This window comes from Oncorhynchus mykiss, chromosome 27, assembly GCF_057628025.1.
Source record: "Oncorhynchus mykiss isolate SJ-2025 chromosome 27, ASM5762802v1, whole genome shotgun sequence".
In the NCBI taxonomy this organism is placed as follows: Eukaryota; Metazoa; Chordata; class Actinopteri; order Salmoniformes; family Salmonidae; genus Oncorhynchus; species Oncorhynchus mykiss.
In genome coordinates, this window is record NC_143048.1 from 32,479,794 (window position 1) to 32,505,000 (window position 25,207).

Sequence of the window (25,207 nt, forward strand, 5' to 3'; positions counted from 1 at the left end):
TCTCCGCTGATATAGTCTCAGTTGATATAGTCTCAGTTGATATAGTCTCAGTTGATATTGTCTCAGAGACTATATAAGCGGAGACTACATCAGCGGGGACAATATCAGCTGAGACTATATCGACTTATATAGACTCAGCTGATAAAGTCACCGCTGATATAGTCTCCGCTGATATTGTCTCCACTGATAAAGTCGCCGCTGATATAGTCTCCGCTGATGTAGTCTCCGCTGATATAGTCTCCGCTTTCATAGTCTCCGCTTTCCTAGTCTCTGCTGATATAGTCTCCGCTTATGTAGTCTCCGCTAATATAGTCTCCACTTATATAGTTTCCGCTGATATAGTCTCTGCTGATATTGTCTCCGCTGATGTAGTCTCTGCTGATATAGTCACCTGATATGGTCTCAGCTGATGTAGTCTCAGCTGATATAGTCTCAGTTGATACAGTCTCATCTGATATAGTCACCGCTTTTATAGTCTCAGCTGATATAGTCTCAGTTGATACAGTCTCATCTGATATAGTCACCGCTGATATAGTCTCCTCTGATTTAGTCTCAGCTGATATAGTCTCAACTGATATTCTAGTCTCTCTCAGGCTATTATAGAAAAACACAAATGCTTTCTGTAAACAAGCACAACCATTTGCTAGGTACTCACCTATTTTAATTCCAAAAAGTACCACACACATTGTTGTAGTAAATACCGGGAAAGTACCTAGTTGACAGGATTGTGAGAGAGATTTACCACCACTAGACTAGAGACTGTAGGAGATGAAGGAGGATGCAAGCTGAAAAAACTGCTACTATCTTTTGATATTCCATTTCCAGTCATAATGTGTACACAACACTGTCATAATATTGATAATATCCCTGTCTTAATGTACCACAGTATATAGAGAAAGTGAAAGTATATAACCTACAGTGCTGTACAGCCAACAGACATAGACCTTGATGATTTAAATGGCTCTCATCTCAAACATGATGAGAGATAGGTGGTAGACCAAGGTTTCAGCCTTGAGCTCCCAAGGAAAACACATAGGGAACAGAGGGTCCTCTGTCTGGCCAGATGTCTGCAGCCACCGCCACTCACACACACCATTTGAAATGCTGAGGAGTAAGGAGGCAGTTGTCTTTGGAACCTATATTAACCCAGGGAATAATGAACCTATATTAACACAGGGAGTAATTAATCTAGTTTAACCCTATCTGTAATGTGTCTGTAGCATTACCCTGAGTATGCTTTAACCCTGAGTATGCTCTGTATGAATGGCGTTTACAATAACATATGGGGAGATAGATGACATATGACAGACACAAGGTGCTGAATGAAAACATACAGTAGTGTGATATTATGCTGACATGTTGTCTTGTTGTTATACCATATACAGTACCAGTCAAAAGATTGAACACACCTATTTATTCCAGGGTTTATCTTTATGAAGAATCAAAAATATAAAATACATTTAGATTTGTTTAACATTTTTTGGTTACTACATAATTCCGAAAGTGTTATTTCATAGTTTTGATGTCTTCACAAAACTTTTGACTGGTACTGTACATATTGTGTATTATTGTCATAATACAGTATGCTAGCTACAGGTACCACATGAGAGAGGGGGGGGGGGAGAATTAGAAAGACAGAGTTCGAGAATCTGTCAGACCTGGGCCCTGACATTAAATCTCATAAGACAAAAATAATGGTGTTTCAAAAAAGGTCCAATTGCCAGGACCACAAATATAAATTCCATCTAGACAAATCAAATCAAATCAAATTTATTTATATAGCCCTTCGTACATCAGCTGATATCTCAAAGTGCTGTACAGAAACCCAGCCTAAAACCCCAAACAGCAAGCAATGCAGGTGTAGAAGCACGGTGGCTAGGAAAAACTCCCTAGAAAGGCCAAAACCTAGGAAGAAACCTAGAGAGGAACCAGGCTATGTGGGGTGGCTATGTGGGGTGGCCAGTCCTCTTCTGGCTGGCTCTAGACACCGTTGACCTAGAGCACACAAAAATATATACATACCCATTGCCCTTTATGGTTGTGAGGTCTGGGGTCCACTTACCAACCAATAATTCACAAAATGGGAGAAACACCAAATTGAGACTCTGTAGTTTATAATGTAAAATACCAAATAATGCACGCAGAGCAGAATTAGGCCGATACCCGCTAATTATCAAAATCCAGAAAAGAGCCATTAAATTCTACATCCACCTAAAAGGAAGTGATTCCCAAACCTTCCATAACAAAGCCATCACAGAGAGATGAACCTGGAGAAGAGTCCCCTAAGCAAGCTGGACCCCACAGAGCCCCAGGACAGCAACACAATTAGACCCAACCAAATCATGAGAAAACAAAAAGATAATTGCTTGACACATTGGAAAGAATTAAGAAAAAAACAGAGCAAACTAGATTGATATTTGGTCCTAAACAGAGAGTACACAGTGGCAGAATACCTGACCACTGTGACTGACCCAAAATTAAGGAAATATTTGACTATGTACAGACTCAGTGAGCATAGCCTTGCTATTGAGAAAGGCCGCCGTAGGCACACCTGGCTCTCAAGAGAAGAGAGGCTATGTGCACACTGCCCACAAAATGAGGTGGAAACTGAGCTGCACTTCCTAACCTCCTGCCAAATGTATGACCATGTTAGAGACACATATTTTTCTCAGATTATACAGATCCACAAAGAATTAGAAAACAAATCCAATTTTGATCAACTCCCATATCTATTGGGAGAAATACTACATTGTGCCTTCACAGCAGCAATATTTGTGACCTGTTGCCACAAGAAAAGGGCAACCAGTGAAGAACAAACAACATTGTAAATACAACCCATATTTATGTATATTTTTTTCCTTTTGTACTTTAACTATTTGCACATTGTTACAACACTGTATATACAGTGCCTTGCGAAAGTATTCGGCCCCCTTGAACTTTGCGACCTTTTGCCACATTTCAGGCTTCAAACATAAAGATATAAAACTGTATTTTTTTGTGAAGAATCAACAACAAGTGGGACACAATCATGAAGTGGAACGACATTTATTGGATATTTCAAACTTTTTTTTCAAACAAATCAAAAACTGAAAAATTGGGCGTGCAAAATTATTCAGCCCCTTTACTTTCAGTGCAGCAAACTCTCTCCAGAAGTTCAGTGAGAATCTCTGAATGATCCAATGTTGACCTAAATGACTAATGATGATAAATACAATCCACCTGTGTGTAATCAAATCTCCGTATAAATGCACCTGCACTGTGATAGTCTCAGAGGTCCGTTAAAAGCGCAGAGATCATCATGAAGAACAAGGAACACACCAGGCAGGTCCGAGATACTGTTGTGAAGAAGTTTAAAGCCGGATTTGGATACAAAAATATTTCCCAAGCTTTAAACATCCCAAGGAGCACTGTGCAAGCGATAATATTGAAATGGAAGGAGTATCAGACCACTGCAAATCTACCAAGACCTGGCCGTCCCTCTAAACTTTCAGCTCATACAAGGAGAAGACTGATCAGACATGCAGCCAAGAGGCCCATGATCACTCTGGATGAACTGCAGAGATCTACAGCTGAGGTGGGAGACTCTGTCCATAGGACAACAATCAGTCGTATATTGCACAAATCTGGCCTTTATGGAAGAGTGGCAAGAAGAAAGCCATTTCTTAAAGATATCCATAAAAAGTGTCGTTTAAATTTTGCCACAAGCCACCTGGGAGACACACCAAACATGTGGAAGAAGGTGCTCTGGTCAGATGAAACCAAAATTGAACTTTTTGGCAACAATGCAAAACGTTATGTTTGGCGTAAAAGCAACACAGCTGAACACACCATCCCCACTGTCAAACATGGTGGTGGCAGCATCATGGTTTGGGCCTGCTTTTCTTCAGCAGGGACAGGGAAGATGGTTAAAATTGATGGGAAGATGGATGGAGCCAAATACAGGACCATTCTGGAAGAAAACCTGATGGAGTCTGCAAAAGACCTGAGACTGGGACGGAGATTTGTCTTCCAACAAGACAATGATCCAAAACATAAAGCAAAATCTACAATGGAATGGTTCAAAAATAAACATATCCAGGTGTTAGAAGGGCCAAGTCAAAGTCCAGACCTGAATCCAATCGAGAATCTGTGGGAAAGAACTGAAAACTGCTGTTCACAAATGCTCTCCATCCAACCTCACTGAGCTCGAGCTGTTTTGCAAGGAGGAATGGAAAAAAATGTCAGTCTCTCGATGTGCAAAACTGATAGAGACATACCCCAAGTGACTTACAGCTGTAATCGCAGCAAAAGGTGGCGCTACAAAGTATTAACTTAAGGGGGCTGAATAATTTTGCACGCCCAATTTTTCAGTTTTTGATTTGTTAAAAAAGTTTGAAATATCCAATAAATGTCGTTCCACTTCATGATTGTGTCCCACTTGTTGTTGATTCTTCACAAAAAATACAGTTTTATATATTTATGTTTGAAGCCTGAAATGTGGCAAAAGGTCACAAAGTTCAAGGGGGCCGAATACTTTCGCAAGGCACTGTATACATAATATGACAGTTGAAATGTCTCTATTCCTTTGGAACCTTCTTGAGTTTAATTTTTACTGTTAATTTTATATTGTTTAGTTCACTTTTGTTTATTATCTATTTAACTTGCTTTGGCAATGTAAACATATACTTCCCATGCAAATAAAGCCCTTTGAATTGAATTGAATTGAGAGAGAGAGTTAGAGAGAGAGAGATTGAAACAGGGAGAGAGAGAATTAGCGGGGGAGGGAGAGAGAGTTAGATGGGAAGAGAGTTAGAGAGAGTGTTACAGGGGAGGGGGGAGAAAGAGATGGGGTATGTGGCCGGAAGGTTAGCTGGGAGGCAGTCATGGGAAGCAGGAAGGGAACACACCTGTGTGTGATTTACAACAGTCAGATACAATCTCACACACCACACAAACATACAACTATTTTTTCACATCCATACATCAATTCAAACCAGGCTAAATGTGATGTCATATTGAAATGCATAGTGATGGAAGTGGTAGCAGTTACAAGCAAAGCATTTGTAGCAGTGTTATGATGTAAGATATGTTTCTGTTGAGATTTAGGAGGGGAGTGGACACTGGACAGCTCTTCAAACATTGGGATTGGAGGTGCAGCCCAAAATCACATGAATCAGAAAAAGTAGACGCAGCTCTCGCTCAATTTGTTGAATCCTGCCTTCCCTTGCTGTGGAATCAGAGTGACACTACTGACAGGATTTATATTGATTATTTTCATGCATCTATTTTTGCAGCTTGGCATCCTGTTGAACCCGTGCTCATGACCTTGCCCTTGCCACTGGGTTAAGTTTACTCAGAGCATGCTGTCTGGGATCCTGGCAGCTAGTTCTGGGCTGTAGGGGAGCAGGAAGGGGTGATTGGGTTAAAGGTTAGAAGTGAGACATTTTGACAGCTCAAAATAGGCATCTCACTTCAAATGATGAACTCAGACAGACCTGTTAAAAAGCCAGTTTGAATGCACTACTAGATAGATGCATTATTCCATGGTGCTCATTGCAAATCTTCAATGTTTAATTTCAAACCCACATTCAGTGAAAGATGCACAGTCTTTTTCAAAGGCACGTAACAAGAGCATGCTGCAGGTTGTAATCAGCTATTAGCCATGTCGTGCCACCGTCCCTAACCCCACCACAGGGCCACTTCCCAGCGATCCGAGGGTACGACAATGGACACTTTCCGGTTCTTTCAGTATTCTGAACCCTTCTAAAATTATTTCTGCTTCCGGAGCATTTGTGACGGGGGAGCTGAGATCGGAACATCATAGCAAGAGTTCGGAAGATCTGAGCCTTCCTCCTCCCCCCTCTCTCTCTCTCTCTCTCTCTCTCTCTCTCTCTGTCTCTCTCTCTCGCTCTCTCTCTCTCTCTCTCGCTCTCTCTCTGTCTCTCTCTCTCTCTCGCTCTCTCTCTGTCTCTCTCTCTCTCTCTCGCTCTTTTCCTTCGTCTCTAATCAGGGCCGAGACGGGACACCACCACCAGAACAAAGACTTGTGTTTGTTTTCTTGCGCTCCTTTTATTTTGGGCGTGTTCCTCTGTGTGCGTGTGCAGGGCTTTGATGTATACACACAAACGAACGCCTCCCCGAGCCTGTTATGAAATTATCTGTGCCAGTGAATAAGTGTGCAGCTTGGAAAGGAAGGAAGACTACAAAGTAGGAGAGGAGTGTTTGTTTCCTTCTAAATCACTAATGGGCTTTTTACAGTTGGAGTGTGGAAGGCCGAGGCTTTATATAGATCATATTCATTCATCTATTTTTTTACCTTGGCATCCTGTTGAACCCGTGCTCATGACCTTGTCCTTGCCACTGGGTTAAAATATGATGTTTTATTTAGATAAAATATGTCTAGACAGAGGTTAATCTCTACTTTTCAGAGAGGAGTCTGTGAAACCCCCTAGGAAAACCAAATGAGCAAAACTATTTAAGTTCATATCTTCATATCTTAGATCCACTGATTAGTGTGATACGATGGAGTCTCCCAGAGAGGGAGAAAGACAGATGATCAAGAGAGGGAGGGAAAGAGAAGACGAAGAAGAGATAAGGAGCTTCCCCTCTTTCTCGTCTGGTGGGCGCTACGGTTGAGCTGAGAGGGAGAATGCAAACGTTTGAGAGACCAGCTAGAGAGACTGTGCATGTGTGTGTGAGTGTGTGTGTCTCAGACTGAGAGAGAAAGAGAGAAGGTGTGAAAAGAGTGTGACTCCTCGTTCACCTCCCTCTGAGATGGGGGCTGATTCTTCCTGTTCATCCAGCTAACACCTAAATGGAGGAGAGGCGGGGGAGATGGCTAGTCTGACATAGAGGGAGGACAGGAGAGGAGGATGGCTAGTGTGACGTACATGTAGTACAGGAGGGGAGGATGGCTAGTCTGACATACAGGGAGGACAGGAGGGGAGGATGGCTAGTCTGACATACATGGAGGACTGGAGGGGAGGATGGCTAGCCTGAAATACATAGAGGAGAGGCGGGGAGGATGGGTAGTTTGACATACCGGGAGGACAGGAGGGGAGGATGGCTAGTCTGACATACATGGAGGAGAGGAGGGGAGCATGGCTGGTCGGAAATACATGGAACAGAGGAGGGGAGGATGGCTAGTCTGGCATTCATTGAGGGGAGGATGGCTAGTCTGACATACATGGAGGAGAGGAGGGGAGCATGGCTAGTCTGACATACATTGAGCAGAGGAGGGGAGGATGGCTAGCCTGAAATACATAGAGGAGAGGCGGGGAGGATGGCTAGTTTGACATACCGGGAGGACAGGAGGGGAGGATGGCTAGTCTGATATACATGGAGGACAGGAGGGGAGGATGGCTAGCCTGACATACATAGAGGAGAGGCGGGGAGGATGGCTAGTTTGACATAGCGGGAGGACAGGAGGGGAGCATAGCTAGTCTGACATACATGGAGCAGAGGAGGATGGCTAGTCTGACATACATGGAGGAGAGGAGGGTAGGATGGCTAGTCTGACATACAGGGAGGACATGAGGGGAGGATGGCTACTCTGACTTACAGGGTGGACAGGAGGGGAGGATGGCTAGTATGACATACAGGCAGGACAGGAGGGGAGGATGGCTACTCTGACTTACAGGGAGGACAGGAGGGGAGGATGGCTAGTATGACATACAGTGAGGACAGGAGGGGAGGATGGCTAGTCTGACATACAGAGGGGACAGAACGGAAGGATGGCTAGTCTAAAGTTAATGGAGGACAGGATGGGAGGATGGCTTTTCTGACATAAATGGAGGACAGGAGGGGAGGATGGCTAGTCTGACATACATGGAGGTCTGGAGGGGAGGATGGCTAGCCTGAAATACATAGAGGAGAGGCGGGGAGGATGGGTAGTTTGACATACCGGGAGGACAGGAGGGGAGGATGGCTAGTCTGACATACATGGAGGAGAGGAGGGGAGCATGGCTGGTCGGAAATACATGGAACAGAGGAGGGGAGGATGGCTAGTCTGGCATTCATTGAGGGGAGGATGGCTAGTCTGACATACATGGAGGAGAGGAGGGGAGCATGGCTAGTCTGACATACATTGAGCAGAGGAGGGGAGGATGGCTAGCCGGAAATACATAGAGGAGAGTCGGGGAGGATGGCTAGTTTGACATACCGGGAGGACAGGAGGGGAGGATGGCTAGTCTGATATACATGGAGGACAGGAGGGGAGGATGGCTAGCCTGACATACATAGAGGAGAGGCGGGGAGGATGGCTAGTTTGACATAGCGGGAGGACAGGAGGGGAGCATAGCTAGTCTGACATACATGGAGCAGAGGAGGATGGCTAGTCTGACATACATGGAGGAGAGGAGGGTAGGATGGCTAGTCTGACATACAGGGAGGACATGAGGGGAGGATGGCTACTCTGACTTACAGGGTGGACAGGAGGGGAGGATGGCTAGTATGACATACAGGCAGGACAGGAGGGGAGGATGGCTACTCTGACTTACAGGGAGGACAGGAGGGGAGGATGGCTAGTATGACATACAGTGAGGACAGGAGGGGAGGATGGCTAGTCTGACATGCATGAAGGACAGGGGGTGGGAGAATGGCTAGTCTGACATACATGGAGGACAGGAGGAGAGGATGGCTAGTTTGACATACATGGAGGAGAGGAGGGGAGCATGGCTAGTCTGACATACATGGAGCAGAGGAGAATGGCTAGTCTGACATACATGGAGGAGAGGAGGGGAGCATGGCTAGTCTGACATACATGGAGCAGAGGAGGGGAGGATGGCTAGTCTGGCATTCATGGAGGGGAGGATGGCTAGTCTGACATACATGGAGGAGAGGAGGGGAGCATGGCTAGTCTGACATACATTGAGCAGAGGAGGATGGCTAGTCTGACATACATGGAGGACAGGAGTGGAGGATGGCTAGTCTGACATACAGGGGGGACAGAACGGGAGGATGGCTAGTCTAAAGTTAATGGAGGACAGGATGTGAGGATGGATTTTCTGACATACACGGAGGACAGGAGGGGAGGATGGCTAGTCTGACATACATGGAGGACAGGAGGGGAGGATGGCTAGCCTGAAATACATAGAGGAGAGGCGGGGAGGATGGCTAGTTTGACATACCGGGAGGACAGGAGGGGAGGATGGCTAGTCTGACATACATGGAGGACAGGAGGGGAGGATGGCTAGTCTAAAGTTAATGGAGGACAGGATGGGAGGATGGCTTTTCTGACATACATGGAGGACAGGAGGGGAGGATGGCTAGTCTGACATACAGGGAGGAGAGGAGGGGAGGATGGCTAGTCTGACATACATGGAGGAGATGAGGGGAGCATGGCTAGTCGGACATACTTGGAGCAGAGGAGGGGAGGAAGGCTACTCTGGCATACATGGAGCATAGGAGAATGGCTAGTCTGAAATACATGGAGGACAGGAGTGGAGGATGGTTAGTCTGACATACAGGGGGGACAGAACGGGAGGATGGCTAGTCTAAAGTTAATGGAGGACAGGATGGGAGGATTGCTTTTCTGACATACATGGAGGACAGGAGGGGAGGATGGCTAGTCTGACATACATGGAGGACAGGAGGGGAGGATGGCTAGCCTGACATACATAGAGGAGAGGCGGGGAGGATGGCTAGTTTGACATACCGGGAGGACAGGAGGGGAGGATGGCTAGTCTGACATACATGGAGGAGAGGAGGGGAGCATGGCTAGTCGGACATACATGGAGCAGAGGAGGGGAGGATGGCTAATCTGGCATTCATGGAGGGGAGGATGGCTAGTCTGACATACATGGAGGAGAGGAGGGGAGCATGGCTAGTCTGACATACATGGAGCAGAGGAGAATGGCTAGTCTGACATACATGGAGAACAGGAGAGTCGGTTGGCTAGTCTGACATGCATGAAGGACAGGTGGTGGGAGAATGGCTCTTCTGACATACATGGAGGACAGGAGGGGAGGATGGCTAGTCTGACATACAGGGAGGAAAGGGGGGGAGGATGACTAGTCTGACATACAGGGAGGACAGGAGGGGAGAATGGCTAGACTGACATACATGGAGCAGAGGAGGGGAGGATGGCTAGTCTGGCATTCATGGAGGGGAGGATGGCTAGTCTGACATACATGGAGGAGAGGAGGGGAGCATGGCTAGTCTGACATACATTGAGCAGAGGAGGATGGCTAGTCTGACATACATGGAGGACAGGAGTGGAGGATGGCTAGTCTGACATACAGGGGGGACAGAACGGGAGGATGGCTAGTCTAAAGTTAATGGAGGACAGGATGTGAGGATGGATTTTCTGACATACACGGAGGACAGGAGGGGAGGATGGCTAGTCTGACATACATGGAGGACAGGAGGGGAGGATGGCTAGCCTGAAATACATAGAGGAGAGGCGGGGAGGATGGCTAGTTTGACATACCGGGAGGACAGGAGGGGAGGATGGCTAGTCTGACATACATGGAGGACAGGAGGGGAGGATGGCTAGTCTAAAGTTAATGGAGGACAGGATGGGAGGATGGCTTTTCTGACATACATGGAGGACAGGAGGGGAGGATGGCTAGTCTGACATACAGGGAGGAGAGGAGGGGAGGATGGCTAGTCTGACATACATGGAGGAGATGAGGGGAGCATGGCTAGTCGGACATACTTGGAGCAGAGGAGGGGAGGAAGGCTACTCTGGCATACATGGAGCATAGGAGAATGGCTAGTCTGAAATACATGGAGGACAGGAGTGGAGGATGGTTAGTCTGACATACAGGGGGGACAGAACGGGAGGATGGCTAGTCTAAAGTTAATGGAGGACAGGATGGGAGGATTGCTTTTCTGACATACATGGAGGACAGGAGGGGAGGATGGCTAGTCTGACATACATGGAGGACAGGAGGGGAGGATGGCTAGCCTGACATACATAGAGGAGAGGCGGGGAGGATGGCTAGTTTGACATACCGGGAGGACAGGAGGGGAGGATGGCTAGTCTGACATACATGGAGGAGAGGAGGGGAGCATGGCTAGTCGGACATACATGGAGCAGAGGAGGGGAGGATGGCTAATCTGGCATTCATGGAGGGGAGGATGGCTAGTCTGACATACATGGAGGAGAGGAGGGGAGCATGGCTAGTCTGACATACATGGAGCAGAGGAGAATGGCTAGTCTGACATACATGGAGAACAGGAGAGTCGGTTGGCTAGTCTGACATGCATGAAGGACAGGTGGTGGGAGAATGGCTCTTCTGACATACATGGAGGACAGGAGGGGAGGATGGCTAGTCTGACATACAGGGAGGAAAGGGGGGGAGGATGACTAGTCTGACATACAGGGAGGACAGGAGGGGATGATGGCTAGACTGACATACATGGAGGAGAGGAGGGGAGGATGGCTACTCTAACTTACAGGGAGAACAGGAAAGTCGGTTGGCTTGTCTGACATGCATGAAGGACAGGTTGTGGGAGAATGAATCGTCTGACATACATGGAGGACAGGAGGGGAGGATGGGTAGTCTGACATACAGGGAGGAAAGGAGGGGAGGATGGCTCCTCTGACTTACAGGGTGGACAGGAGGGGAGGATGGCTGGTATGACATACATAGAGGAGAGGCGGGGAGGATGGTTAGTTTGACATACCGGGAGGACAGGAGGTGAGGATGGCTAGTCTGACATACATGGAGGAGAGGAGGGGAGCATGGCTAGTCTGACATACATGGAGCAGAGTAGGATGGCTAGTCTGACATACATGGAGGACAGGATGGGAGGATGGCTAGTCTGACGTTCATGGAGGACATGACGGGAGGATAGCTTGACTGACATACATGGAGGAAAGGACGGGAGGATGGCTAGTCTGACATACAGGGTGGACAGGAGGGGAGGATGGCTGGTATGACATACAGGCAGGACAGGAGGGGAGGATGGCTACTCTAACTTACAGGGAGAACAGGAGAGTCGGTTGGCTAGTCTGACATGCAGGAAGGACAGGTTGTGGGAGAATGGCTCGTCTGACATACATGGAGGACAGGAGGGGAGGATGGGTAGCCTGACATACAGGGAGGAAAGGAGGGGAGGATGGCTAGTCTGACATACAGGGAGGACAGGAGGGGAGGATGGCTAGACTGACATACATGGAGGAGAGGAGGGTAGGGGAGGATGGATAGTCTGACATACATGGAGAACAGGAGGGGAGGCTGGCTAGTCTGACATACATGGAGGACAGGAGGGGAGGATGGCTAGTCTAACATACAGGGAGCACAGGAGGGGAGGATAGCTAGTCTGACATACAGGGAGGACAGGAGGGGAGGATGTCTAGTCTGACATGCATTGAGTACATGGGGGGTGAATGGCTAGTCTAACATACATGGAGGACAGAACGGGAGGATTGCTAGTCTTACATACAGTGGGAACAGAACGGGAGGATGGCTAGCCTAAAGTTAATGGAGGACAGGATGGGAGGATGGCTTTTCTGACATACATGGAGGACAGTGGGCGAGGATGGCTAGCCTGACATACATAGAGGAGAGGCGGGGAGGATGGCTAGTTTGACATACCGAGAGGACAGGAGGGGAGTCTTACATACAGTGAGAACAGAACGGGAGGATGGCTAGTCTAAAGTTAATGGAGGACAGGATGGGAGGATGGCTGTTCTGACATACATGGAGGACAAGAGGGGAGGATGGCTAGTATGACATACATGGAGGACAGGAGGCGAGGATGGCTAGCCTGACATACATAGAGGAGAGGCGGGGAGGATGGCTAGTTTGACATACAAAGAGGACAGGAAGGGAGCATAGCTAGTCTGACATACATGGAGCAGAGGAGGATGGCTAGTCTGACATACATGGAGGACAGGAGAGTAGAATGGCTGTTTCTGACATACAGGGAGGACATGAGGGGAGGATGGCTACACTGACTTACAGGGTGGACAGGAGGGGACGATGGCTAGTATGACATACAGGCAGGACAGGAGGGGAGGATGGCTACTCTGACTTACAGGGAGGACAGGAGGGGAGGATGGCTAATCTGACATACAGGGAGGACAGGAGGGGAGGATGACTAGTCTGACATACATGGAGGACTGGAGGGGAGGATGGCTAGTCTGACATACATGGATGAGAGGAGGGTAGTGGAGGATGGCTAGTCTGACATACATGGAGGACAGGAGGGGAGGATGGCTAATCTGACATACAGGGAGGACAGGAGGGTAGGATGGCTAGTCTGACATACAGGGAGGACAGGAGGGGAGGATGGCTAGACTGATATACATGGAGGAGAGGAGGGGAGCATGGCTAGTCGGACATACATGGAGCAGAGGAGGGGAGGATGGCTAGTCTGACATTCATGGAGTGGAGAATGGCTTGTCTGATATACAGGGGGGACAGAACGGGAGGATGGCTAGTCTAAAGTTAATGTAGGACAGGATGGGAGAATGGCTTTTCTGACATACATGGAGGACAGGAGGGGAGGATGGCTAGTCTGACATACATGGAGGACATGAGGGGAGGATGGCTAGCCTGACATACATAGAGGAGAGGCGGGGAGGATGGTTAGTTTGACATACCGGGAGGACAGGAGGTGAGGATGGCTAGTCTGACATACATGGAGGAGAGGAGGGGAGCATGGCTAGTCTGACATACATGGAGCAGAGTAGGATGGCTAGTCTGACATACATGGAGGACAGGATGGGAGGATGGCTAGTCTGACGTTCATGGAGGACATGACGGGAGGATAGCTTGACTGACATACATGGAGGAAAGGACGGGAGGATGGCTAGTCTGACATACAGGGTGGACAGGAGGGGAGGATGGCTGGTATGACATACAGGCAGGACAGGAGGGGAGGATGGCTACTCTAACTTACAGGGAGAACAGGAGAGTCGGTTGGCTAGTCTGACATGCAGGAAGGACAGGTTGTGGGAGAATGGCTCGTCTGACATACATGGAGGACAGGAGGGGAGGATGGGTAGCCTGACATACAGGGAGGAAAGGAGGGGAGGATGGCTAGTCTGACATACAGGGAGGACAGGAGGGGAGGATGGCTAGACTGACATACATGGAGGAGAGGAGGGTAGGGGAGGATGGATAGTCTGACATACATGGAGAACAGGAGGGGAGGCTGGCTAGTCTGACATACATGGAGGACAGGAGGGGAGGATGGCTAGTCGAACATACAGGGAGGACAGGAGGGGAGGATAGCTAGTCTGACATACAGGGAGGACAGGAGGGGAGGATGTCTAGTCTGACATGCATTGAGTACATGGGGGGTGAATGGCTAGTCTAACATACATGGAGGACAGAACGGGAGGATTGCTAGTCTTACATACAGTGGGAACAGAACGGGAGGATGGCTAGCCTAAAGTTAATGGAGGACAGGATGGGAGGATGGCTTTTCTGACATACATGGAGGACAGTGGGCGAGGATGGCTAGCCTGACATACATAGAGGAGAGGCGGGGAGGATGGCTAGTTTGACATACCGAGAGGACAGGAGGGGAGTCTTACATACAGTGAGAACAGAACGGGAGGATGGCTAGTCTAAAGTTAATGGAGGACAGGATGGGAGGATGGCTGTTCTGACATACATGGAGGACAAGAGGGGAGGATGGCTAGTATGACATACATGGAGGACAGGAGGCGAGGATGGCTAGCCTGACATACATAGAGGAGAGGCGGGGAGGATGGCTAGTTTGACATACAAAGAGGACAGGAAGGGAGCATAGCTAGTCTGACATACATGGAGCAGAGGAGGATGGCTAGTCTGACATACATGGAGGACAGGAGAGTAGAATGGCTGTTTCTGACATACAGGGAGGACATGAGGGGAGGATGGCTACACTGACTTACAGGGTGGACAGGAGGGGACGATGGCTAGTATGACATACAGGCAGGACAGGAGGGGAGGATGGCTACTCTGACTTACAGGGAGGACAGGAGGGGAGGATGGCTAATCTGACATACAGGGAGGACAGGAGGGGAGGATGACTAGTCTGACATACATGGAGGACTGGAGGGGAGGATGGCTAGTCTGACATACATGGATGAGAGGAGGGTAGTGGAGGATGGCTAGTCTGACATACATGGAGGACAGGAGGGGAGGATGGCTAATCTGACATACAGGGAGGACAGGAGGGTAGGATGGCTAGTCTGACATACAGGGAGGACAGGAGGGGAGGATGGCTAGACTGATATACATGGAGGAGAGGAGGGGAGCATGGCTAGTCGGACATACATGGAGCAGAGGAGGGGAGGATGGCTAGTCTGACATTCATGGAGTGGAGAATGGCTTGTCTGATATACAGGGGGGACAGAACGGGAGGATGGCTAGTCTAAAGTTAATGTAGGACAGGATGGGAGAATGGCTTTTCTGACATACATGGAGGACAGGAGGGGAGGATGGCTAGTCTGACATACATGGAGGACATGAGGGGAGGATGGCTAGCCTGACATACATAGAGGAGAGGCGGGGAGGATGGTTAGTTTGACATACCGGGAGGACAGGAGGTGAGGATGGCTAGTCTGACATACATGGAGGAGAGGAGGGGAGCATGGCTAGTCTGACATACATGGAGCAGAGTAGGATGGCTAGTCTGACATACATGGAGGACAGGATGGGAGGATGGCTAGTCTGACGTTCATGGAGGACATGACGGGAGGATAGCTTGACTGACATACATGGAGGAAAGGACGGGAGGATGGCTAGTCTGACATACAGGGTGGACAGGAGGGGAGGATGGCTGGTATGACATACAGGCAGGACAGGAGGGGAGGATGGCTACTCTAACTTACAGGGAGAACAGGAGAGTCGGTTGGCTAGTCTGACATGCAGGAAGGACAGGTTGTGGGAGAATGGCTCGTCTGACATACATGGAGGACAGGAGGGGAGGATGGGTAGCCTGACATACAGGGAGGAAAGGAGGGGAGGATGGCTAGTCTGACATACAGGGAGGACAGGAGGGGAGGATGGCTAGACTGACATACATGGAGGAGAGGAGGGTAGGGGAGGATGGATAGTCTGACATACATGGAGAACAGGAGGGGAGGCTGGCTAGTCTGACATACATGGAGGACAGGAGGGGAGGATGGCTAGTCTAACATACAGGGAGCACAGGAGGGGAGGATAGCTAGTCTGACATACAGGGAGGACAGGAGGGGAGGATGTCTAGTCTGACATGCATTGAGTACATGGGGGGTGAATGGCTAGTCTAACATACATGGAGGACAGAACGGGAGGATTGCTAGTCTTACATACAGTGGGAACAGAACGGGAGGATGGCTAGCCTAAAGTTAATGGAGGACAGGATGGGAGGATGGCTTTTCTGACATACATGGAGGACAGTGGGCGAGGATGGCTAGCCTGACATACATAGAGGAGAGGCGGGGAGGATGGCTAGTTTGACATACCGAGAGGACAGGAGGGGAGTCTTACATACAGTGAGAACAGAACGGGAGGATGGCTAGTCTAAAGTTAATGGAGGACAGGATGGGAGGATGGCTGTTCTGACATACATGGAGGACAAGAGGGGAGGATGGCTAGTATGACATACATGGAGGACAGGAGGCGAGGATGGCTAGCCTGACATACATAGAGGAGAGGCGGGGAGGATGGCTAGTTTGACATACAAAGAGGACAGGAAGGGAGCATAGCTAGTCTGACATACATGGAGCAGAGGAGGATGGCTAGTCTGACATACATGGAGGACAGGAGAGTAGAATGGCTGTTTCTGACATACAGGGAGGACATGAGGGGAGGATGGCTACACTGACTTACAGGGTGGACAGGAGGGGACGATGGCTAGTATGACATACAGGCAGGACAGGAGGGGAGGATGGCTACTCTGACTTACAGGGAGGACAGGAGGGGAGGATGGCTAATCTGACATACAGGGAGGACAGGAGGGGAGGATGACTAGTCTGACATACATGGAGGACTGGAGGGGAGGATGGCTAGTCTGACATACATGGATGAGAGGAGGGTAGTGGAGGATGGCTAGTCTGACATACATGGAGGACAGGAGGGGAGGATGGCTAATCTGACATACAGGGAGGACAGGAGGGTAGGATGGCTAGTCTGACATACAGGGAGGACAGGAGGGGAGGATGGCTAGACTGATATACATGGAGGAGAGGAGGGGAGCATGGCTAGTCGGACATACATGGAGCAGAGGAGGGGAGGATGGCTAGTCTGACATTCATGGAGTGGAGAATGGCTTGTCTGATATACAGGGGGGACAGAACGGGAGGATGGCTAGTCTAAAGTTAATGTAGGACAGGATGGGAGAATGGCTTTTCTGACATACATGGAGGACAGGAGGGGAGGATGGCTAGTCTGACATACATGGAGGACATGAGGGGAGGATGGCTAGCCTGACATACATAGAGGAGAGGCGGGGAGGATGGTTAGTTTGACATACCGGGAGGACAGGAGGTGAGGATGGCTAGTCTGACATACATGGAGGAGAGGAGGGGAGCATGGCTAGTCTGACATACATGGAGCAGAGTAGGATGGCTAGTCTGACATACATGGAGGACAGGATGGGAGGATGGCTAGTCTGACGTTCATGGAGGACATGACGGGAGGATAGCTTGACTGACATACATGGAGGAAAGGACGGGAGGATGGCTAGTCTGACATACAGGGTGGACAGGAGGGGAGGATGGCTGGTATGACATACAGGCAGGACAGGAGGGGAGGATGGCTACTCTAACTTACAGGGAGAACAGGAGAGTCGGTTGGCTAGTCTGACATGCAGGAAGGACAGGTTGTGGGAGAATGGCTCGTCTGACATACATGGAGGACAGGAGGGGAGGATGGGTAGCCTGACATACAGGGAGGAAAGGAGGGGAGGATGGCTAGTCTGACATACAGGGAGGACAGGAGGGGAGGATGGCTAGACTGACATACATGGAGGAGAGGAGGGTAGGGGAGGATGGATAGTCTGACATACATGGAGAACAGGAGGGGAGGCTGGCTAGTCTGACATACATGGAGGACAGGAGGGGAGGATGGCTAGTCTAACATACAGGGAGCACAGGAGTGGAGGATAGCTAGTCTGACATACAGGGAGGACAGGAGGGGAGGATGTCTAGTCTGACATGCATTGAGTACATGGGGGGTGAATGGCTAGTCTAACATACATGGAGGACAGAACGGGAGGATTGCTAGTCTTACATACAGTGGGAACAGAACGGGAGGATGGCTAGCCTAAAGTTAATGGAGGACAGGATGGGAGGATGGCTTTTCTGACATACATGGAGGACAGTGGGCGAGGATGGCTAGCCTGACATACATAGAGGAGAGGCGGGGAGGATGGCTAGTTTGACATACCGAGAGGACAGGAGGGGAGTCTTACATACAGTGAGAACAGAACGGGAGGATGGCTAGTCTAAAGTTAATGGAGGACAGGATGGGAGGATGGCTGTTCTGACATACATGGAGGACAAGGGGGGAGGATGGCTAGTATGACATACATGGAGGACAGGAGGCGAGGATGGCTAGCCTGACATACATAGAGGAGAGGCGGGGAGGATGGCTAGTTTGACATACAAAGAGGACAGGAAGGGAGCATAGCTAGTCTGACATACATGGAGCAGAGGAGGATGGCTAGTCTGACATACATGGAGGACAGGAGAGTAGAATGGCTGTTTCTGACATACAGGGAGGACATGAGGGGAGGATGGCTACACTGACTTACAGGGTGGACAGGAGGGGACGATGGCTAGTATGACATACAGGCAGGACAGGAGGGGAGGATGGCTACTCTGACTTACAGGGAGGACAGGAGGGGAGGATGGCTAATCTGACATACAGGGAGGACAGGAGGGGAGGATGACTAGTCTGACATACATGGAGGACTGGAGGGGAGGATGGCTAGTCTGACATACATGGATGAGAGGAGGGTAGTGGAGGATGGATAGTCTGACATACATGGAGGACAGGAGGGGAGGATGGCTAATCTGACATACAGGGAGGACAGGAGGGTAGGATGGCTAGTCTGACATACAGGGAGGACAGGAGGGGAGGATGGCTAGACTGATATACATGGAGGAGAGGAGGGGAGCATGGCTAGTCGGACATACATGGAGCAGAGGAGGGCAGGATGGCTAGTCTGACATTCATGGAGTGGAGAATGGCTTGTCTGATATACAGGGGGGACAGAACGGGAGGATGGCTAGTCTAAAGTTAATGTAGGACAGGATGGGAGAATGGCTTTTCTGACATACATGGAGGACAGGAGGGGAGGATGGCTAGTCTGACATACATGGAGGACATGAGGGGAGGATGGCTAGCCTGACATACATAGAGGAGAGGCGGGGAGGATGGTTAGTTTGACATACCGGGAGGACAGGAGGTGAGGATGGCTAGTCTGACATACATGGAGGAGAGGAGGGGAGCATGGCTAGTCTGACATACATGGAGCAGAGTAGGATGGCTAGTCTGACATACATGGAGGACAGGATGGGAGGATGGCTAGTCTGACGTTCATGGAGGACATGACGGGAGGATAGCTTGACTGACATACATGGAGGAAAGGACGGGAGGATGGCTAGTCTGACATACAGGGTGGACAGGAGGGGAGGATGGCTACTCTAACTTACAGGGAGAACAGGAGAGTCGGTTGGCTTTTCTGACATGCATGAAGGACAGGTTGTGGGAGAATGGCTCGTCTGACATACATGGAGGACAGGAGGGGAGGATGGCTAGTCTGACATACAGGGAGGAAAGGAGGGGAGGATGGCTACTCTGACTTACAGGGTGGACAGGAGGGGAGGATGGCTAGTATGACATACAGGCAGGACAGGAGGGGAGGATGGCTACTCTAACTTACAGGGAGGACAGGAGGGGAGGATGGCTAGACTGACATACATGGAGGAGAGGAGGGTAGGGGAGGATGGATAGTCTGACATACATGGAGGACAGGAGGGGAGGATGGCTAGTCTGACATACATGGAGGACAGGAGGGGAGGAGGGCTAGTCTAACATACAGGGAGGACAGGAGGGAAGGATAGCTAGTCTGACATACAGGGAGGACAGGAGGGGAGGATGTCTAGTCTGACATACAAGGAGGACAGGAGGGGAGGATGGCTAGTCTGACATGCATTGAGTACATGGGGGGTGAATGGCTAGTCTAACATACATGGAGGACAGGAGAGGACAGGAGGGGAGTCTTACATACAGTGGGAACAGAACGGGAGGATGGCTAGCCTAAAGTTAATGGAGGACAGGATGGGAGGATGGCTTTTCTGACATACATGGAGGACAGGAGGGGAGGATGGCTAGTATGACATACATGGAGGACAGGAGGCGAGGATGGCTAGCCTGACATACATAGAGGAGAGGCGGGGAGGATGGCTAGTTTGACATACCGAGAGGAACGGAGGGGAGTCTTACATACAGTGAGAACAGAACGGGAGGATGGCTAGTCTAAAGTTAATGGAGGACAGGATGGGAGGATGGCTTTTCTGACATACATGGAGGACAAGAGGGGAGGATGGCTAGTATGACATACATGGAGGACAGGAGGCGAGGATGGCTAGCCTGACATACATAGAGGAGAGGCGGGGAGGATGGCTAGTTTGACATACTGAGAGGACAGGAGGGGAGCATGGCTAGTCTGACATACATGGAGCAGAGGAGGATGGCTAGTCTGACATACATGGAGGACAGGAGAGTAGAATGGCTGTTTCTGACATACAGGGAGGACATGAGGGGAGGATGGCTACACTGACTTACAGGGTGGACAGGAGGGGACGATGGCTAGTATGACATACAGGCAGGACAGGAGGGGAGGATGGCTACTCTGACTTACAGGGAGGACAGGAGGGGATAATGGCTAATCTGACATACATGGAGGACTGGAGGGGAGGATGGCTAGTCTGACATACATGGAGAAGAGGAGGGTAGGGGAGGATGGATAGTCTGACATACATGGAGGACAGGAGGGGAGGATGGCTAATCTGACATACAGGGAGGAGAGGAGGGGAGCATGGCTAGTTGGACATACATGGAGCAGAGGAGGGGAGGATGGCTAGTCTGACATTCATGGAGTGGAGAATGGCTTGTCTGATATACAGGGGGGACAGAACGGGAGGATGGCTAGTCTAAAGTTAATGTAGGACAGGATGGGAGGATGGCTTTTCTGACATACATGGAGGACAGGAGGGGAGGATGGCTAGTCTGACATACATGGAGGACAGGAGGGGAGGATGGCTAGCCTGACATACATAGAGGAGAGGCGGGGAGGATGGTTAGTTTGACATACCGGGAGGACAGGAGGTGAGGATGGCTTGTCTGACATACATGGAGGAGAGGAGGGGAGCATGGCTAGTCTGACATACATGGAGGACAGAATGGGAGGATGGCTAGTCTGACGTTCATGGAGGACATGACGGGAGGATAGCTTGACTGACATACATGGAGGACAGAATGGGAGGATGGCTAGTCTGACGTTCATGGAGGACATGACGGGAGGATAGCTTGACTGACATACATGGAGGAAAGGACGGGAGGATGGCTAGTCTGACATACAGGGCGGACAGGAGGGGAGGATGGCTAGTCTAACAGTTATGAAGGAGAGGAAGGGATGGTGGCTAGTTTGACATACATGGAGGACAGGAGGGGAGGATGGCTCGTCTGACATACATAGAGGAGAGGCGGGGAGGATGGATAGTTTGACATACACGGAGGACAGGAGGAGAGGATGGCTAGTCTGACATACATGGAGGACTGGAGGAGAGGATTGCTAGTCTGACATACATGCAGCAGAGGAGGGGAGGATGGCTAGTCTGAAATTCATTGAGGGGAGGATGGCTAGTTTGACATACAGAACGGGACAGAACGGGAGGATGGCTTTTCTGACATACATGGAGGACAGGAGGGGGGGATGGCTAGTCTGACATACAGGGAGGACAGGAGGGGAGGATGGCTAATCTGACATACATAGAGGAGAGGTGGGGAGGATGGTGAGTTTGACATACCGGGAGGACAGGAGGGGAGGATGGCTAGTCTGACATACATGGAGGAGAAGAGGGGAGCATAGCTGGTCTGACATACGTGGAGCACAGCAGGGGAGGATGGCTAGTCTGACATACAGGGAGGACAGGACGGGAGGATGGCTAGTCTGACGTTCATGGAGGACAGGACGGGAGGATGGCTAGTCTGAAGTTAATGGAGGACAGGAGGAGAGGATAGATAGTCTGACATACATGGAGGACAGGATGGGAGGATGGCTTGTCTGACATACAGGGAGGACAGGAGGGGAGGATAGATAGTCTGATATACATGGAGGACAGGAGGGGAGGATGGCTAATCTGACCTACATGGAGGACAGGAAGGGGGATGGCTTGTCTGACATACATGGAGGACGGGAGGGGAGGATGGCTAGTCTGACATACACGGAGGACAGGAGGGGAGGATGGCTAGTCTGACATACATGGAGGACAGGAGGGGAGGATAGCTAGTCTGACATACATGGAGGACAGGATGGGAGGATGGCTTGTCTGACATACATGGAGGACAGGAAGGGAGGAGAGCTAGTCTGATATACATGGAGAACAGGAGGGAAGGATGGCTTGTCTGACATACATGGAGGACAGGAGGGAGGATGGCTTGTCTGACATACATGGAGGACAGGAGGGGAGGATGGCTAGTCTGACATACACGGAGGACAGGAGGGGAGGATAGCTAGTCTGACATACATGGAGGACAGGAGGGGAGGATGGCTTGTCTGACATACATGGAGGACAGGAGGGGAGGATGGCTAGTCTGACATACACGGAGGACAGGAGGGGAGGATAGCTAGTCTGACATACATGGAGGACAGGAGGGGAGGATGGCTTGTCTGACATACATGGAGGACAGGAGGGGAGGATGGCTAGTCTCACATACAGGGAGGACAGGAGGGGAGGATGGCTAGTCTTACATACAGGGAGGACAGGAGGGGAGGATGGCTAGTCTGATATACATGGAGGAGAGGAGGGTAGGGGAGGATGGATAGTCTTACATACATGGAGGACAGGAGGGGAAGATGGCTAGTCTGACATGCATGGAGGAGAGGAGGGTAGGGGAGGATGGATAGTCTTACATACATGGAGGACAGGAGGGGAGGATGGCTAGTCTGATATACATGGAGGAGAGGAGGGTAGGGGAGGATGGATAGTCTTACATACATGGAGGACAGGAGGGGAGGATGGCTAGTCTGATATACATGGAGGAGAGGAGGGTAGGGGAGGATGGATAGTCTTACATACATGGAGGAGAGGAGGGGAGGATGGCTAGTCTGATATACATGGAGGAGAGGAGGGTAGGGGAGGATGGATAGTCTTACATACATGGAGGAGAGGAGGGGAGGATGGCTAGTCTGACACGCTGAGGACCAGTTAGAAGGCAGGTGTCCTTGGATCTAATATGCTTAATATTTATACAGGGAGTAGCAGTGTTCCAAATGTAAAGTGTCCTATTAAGGCCACCATGAGCCACAACAGCTTCAATGCACCTTGGCAAAGATTCTACAAGTGTTTTGAACTCTATTGGAGGGATGCAACACATTTCCTACATGAGAAATTCCATCTTTTGTTTTTTTGTTGATGGTGATGAAAAAGGCTGTCTCATGCACTGCGCCAGAATCTCCCATAAGTGTTCAGTTGGGTTGACATCTGGTGACTGAGACACACACATCCTTTAAACCCACTATGCTACTTTGAGACCCCTCTTTCAAAGTCACTGAGATCTCTTCTTCTAACCATGGTAGTCAAAACAGTGGGCAACTGGGCATTTTTATATGAGACCCTATGCATGATGGGATGTTAATAGCTTCAATAACTCAGGAACCAAACCTGTGTGGAAGCATATGCTTTCAATATACTTTGTGTCCCTCATTTACTCAAGTGTTTCTTTTGTTCTGGCAGTTACCTGTATGGGTGTGTTTGTGCACTTATGTGTGTGGGTTGTGCGCCATTAGGGAAGACTAGTAGTTCTTTAGAAGGTGGGTGGGCAACCAGCTCCAACACCTCCTTATGGTCACATTCTTAACCAACTAAAACCACATATTTGATATTGGGTATCACCATATCAAATCCATGAGGACACACATACTCTGAGAGTATTTGATAATGGGTATCATATCATTGAGAATCTCTGCCCAACCTCTCTGTGTGTGTTTCGGTTGTCTGTCTGACCAAGCAGCAGATGTTTTTAATAACATACACTACATGACCAAAAGTATGTGGACATCTGCTCGTTGACCATCTCATTGCAATTACATGGGCATGGGTTGTTCCAACCCCCCCCCCCCCCCCCCCCCCCTCCTCCTCCCCTTTTGCTGAAATGGCAGCCTCCACTCTTCTGGGAAGGCTTTCCACTAGATGTTGGAACATTGCTGTGGGGACATGCTTCCATTCAGCCACAAGAGCATTAGTGAGGTCAGTCACTGATTTTGGGCGATTATGCCTATCTCACAGTTGGCGTTCCAATTCATCCAAAAGGTGTACGATGTGGTGGAGGTCAGCGCTCTGTGCAGGCAAATCAAGTTCTTCCACACCAATCTCGACAAACCATTTCTGTATGGACCTCACTTTGTGCACGGGGGCATTGTCATGCTGAAACAGGAAAGGGCCCTCACCAAACTTTTGCCACAAAGTTGGAAGCGCAGAATTGTCTAGAATGCCATTGTATGCTCTAGCGTTAAGATTTCCCTTCACTGGAACAAAGGGGCATAGCCCGAAAACATGGATAACAGCCCCAGACCATTATTCCTCCTCCACCAAACTTTACAGTTTCCACAGTGCATTGGGGCAGGTAGCGTTCTCCTGGCACCTAGATTCATCACTCCAGAGAACGCTTTTCCACTGCTCCAGAGTCCAATGGAGGTGAGCTTTACACCACTCCAACCAACACTTGACATTGCGCATGGTGATCTTAGACTTGTGTGAGCCTGCTCGGCCATGGAAACCCATTACCTGAAGCTCCTGACTAACAGTTCTTGTGGCAATTCCAGAGGCAGTTTGGAACTCAGTAGTAAGTGTTGCAACTGGGGACAGATGATTCTTATGCGATGCACACTTCAGCACTCTGTGGTCCTGTTCTGTGAGCTTAGCTTGTGTTGCCTACAACTTCGCAGTGCCACAATGAAAGTCACTGAGCTCTTCAGTAAGGCCATTCCACTGCCAATGTTTGTCTATAGAGATTGCATGGCTGTGTGCTTGATTTTATACACCTGTCAGCAACGGGTGTGGCTGAAA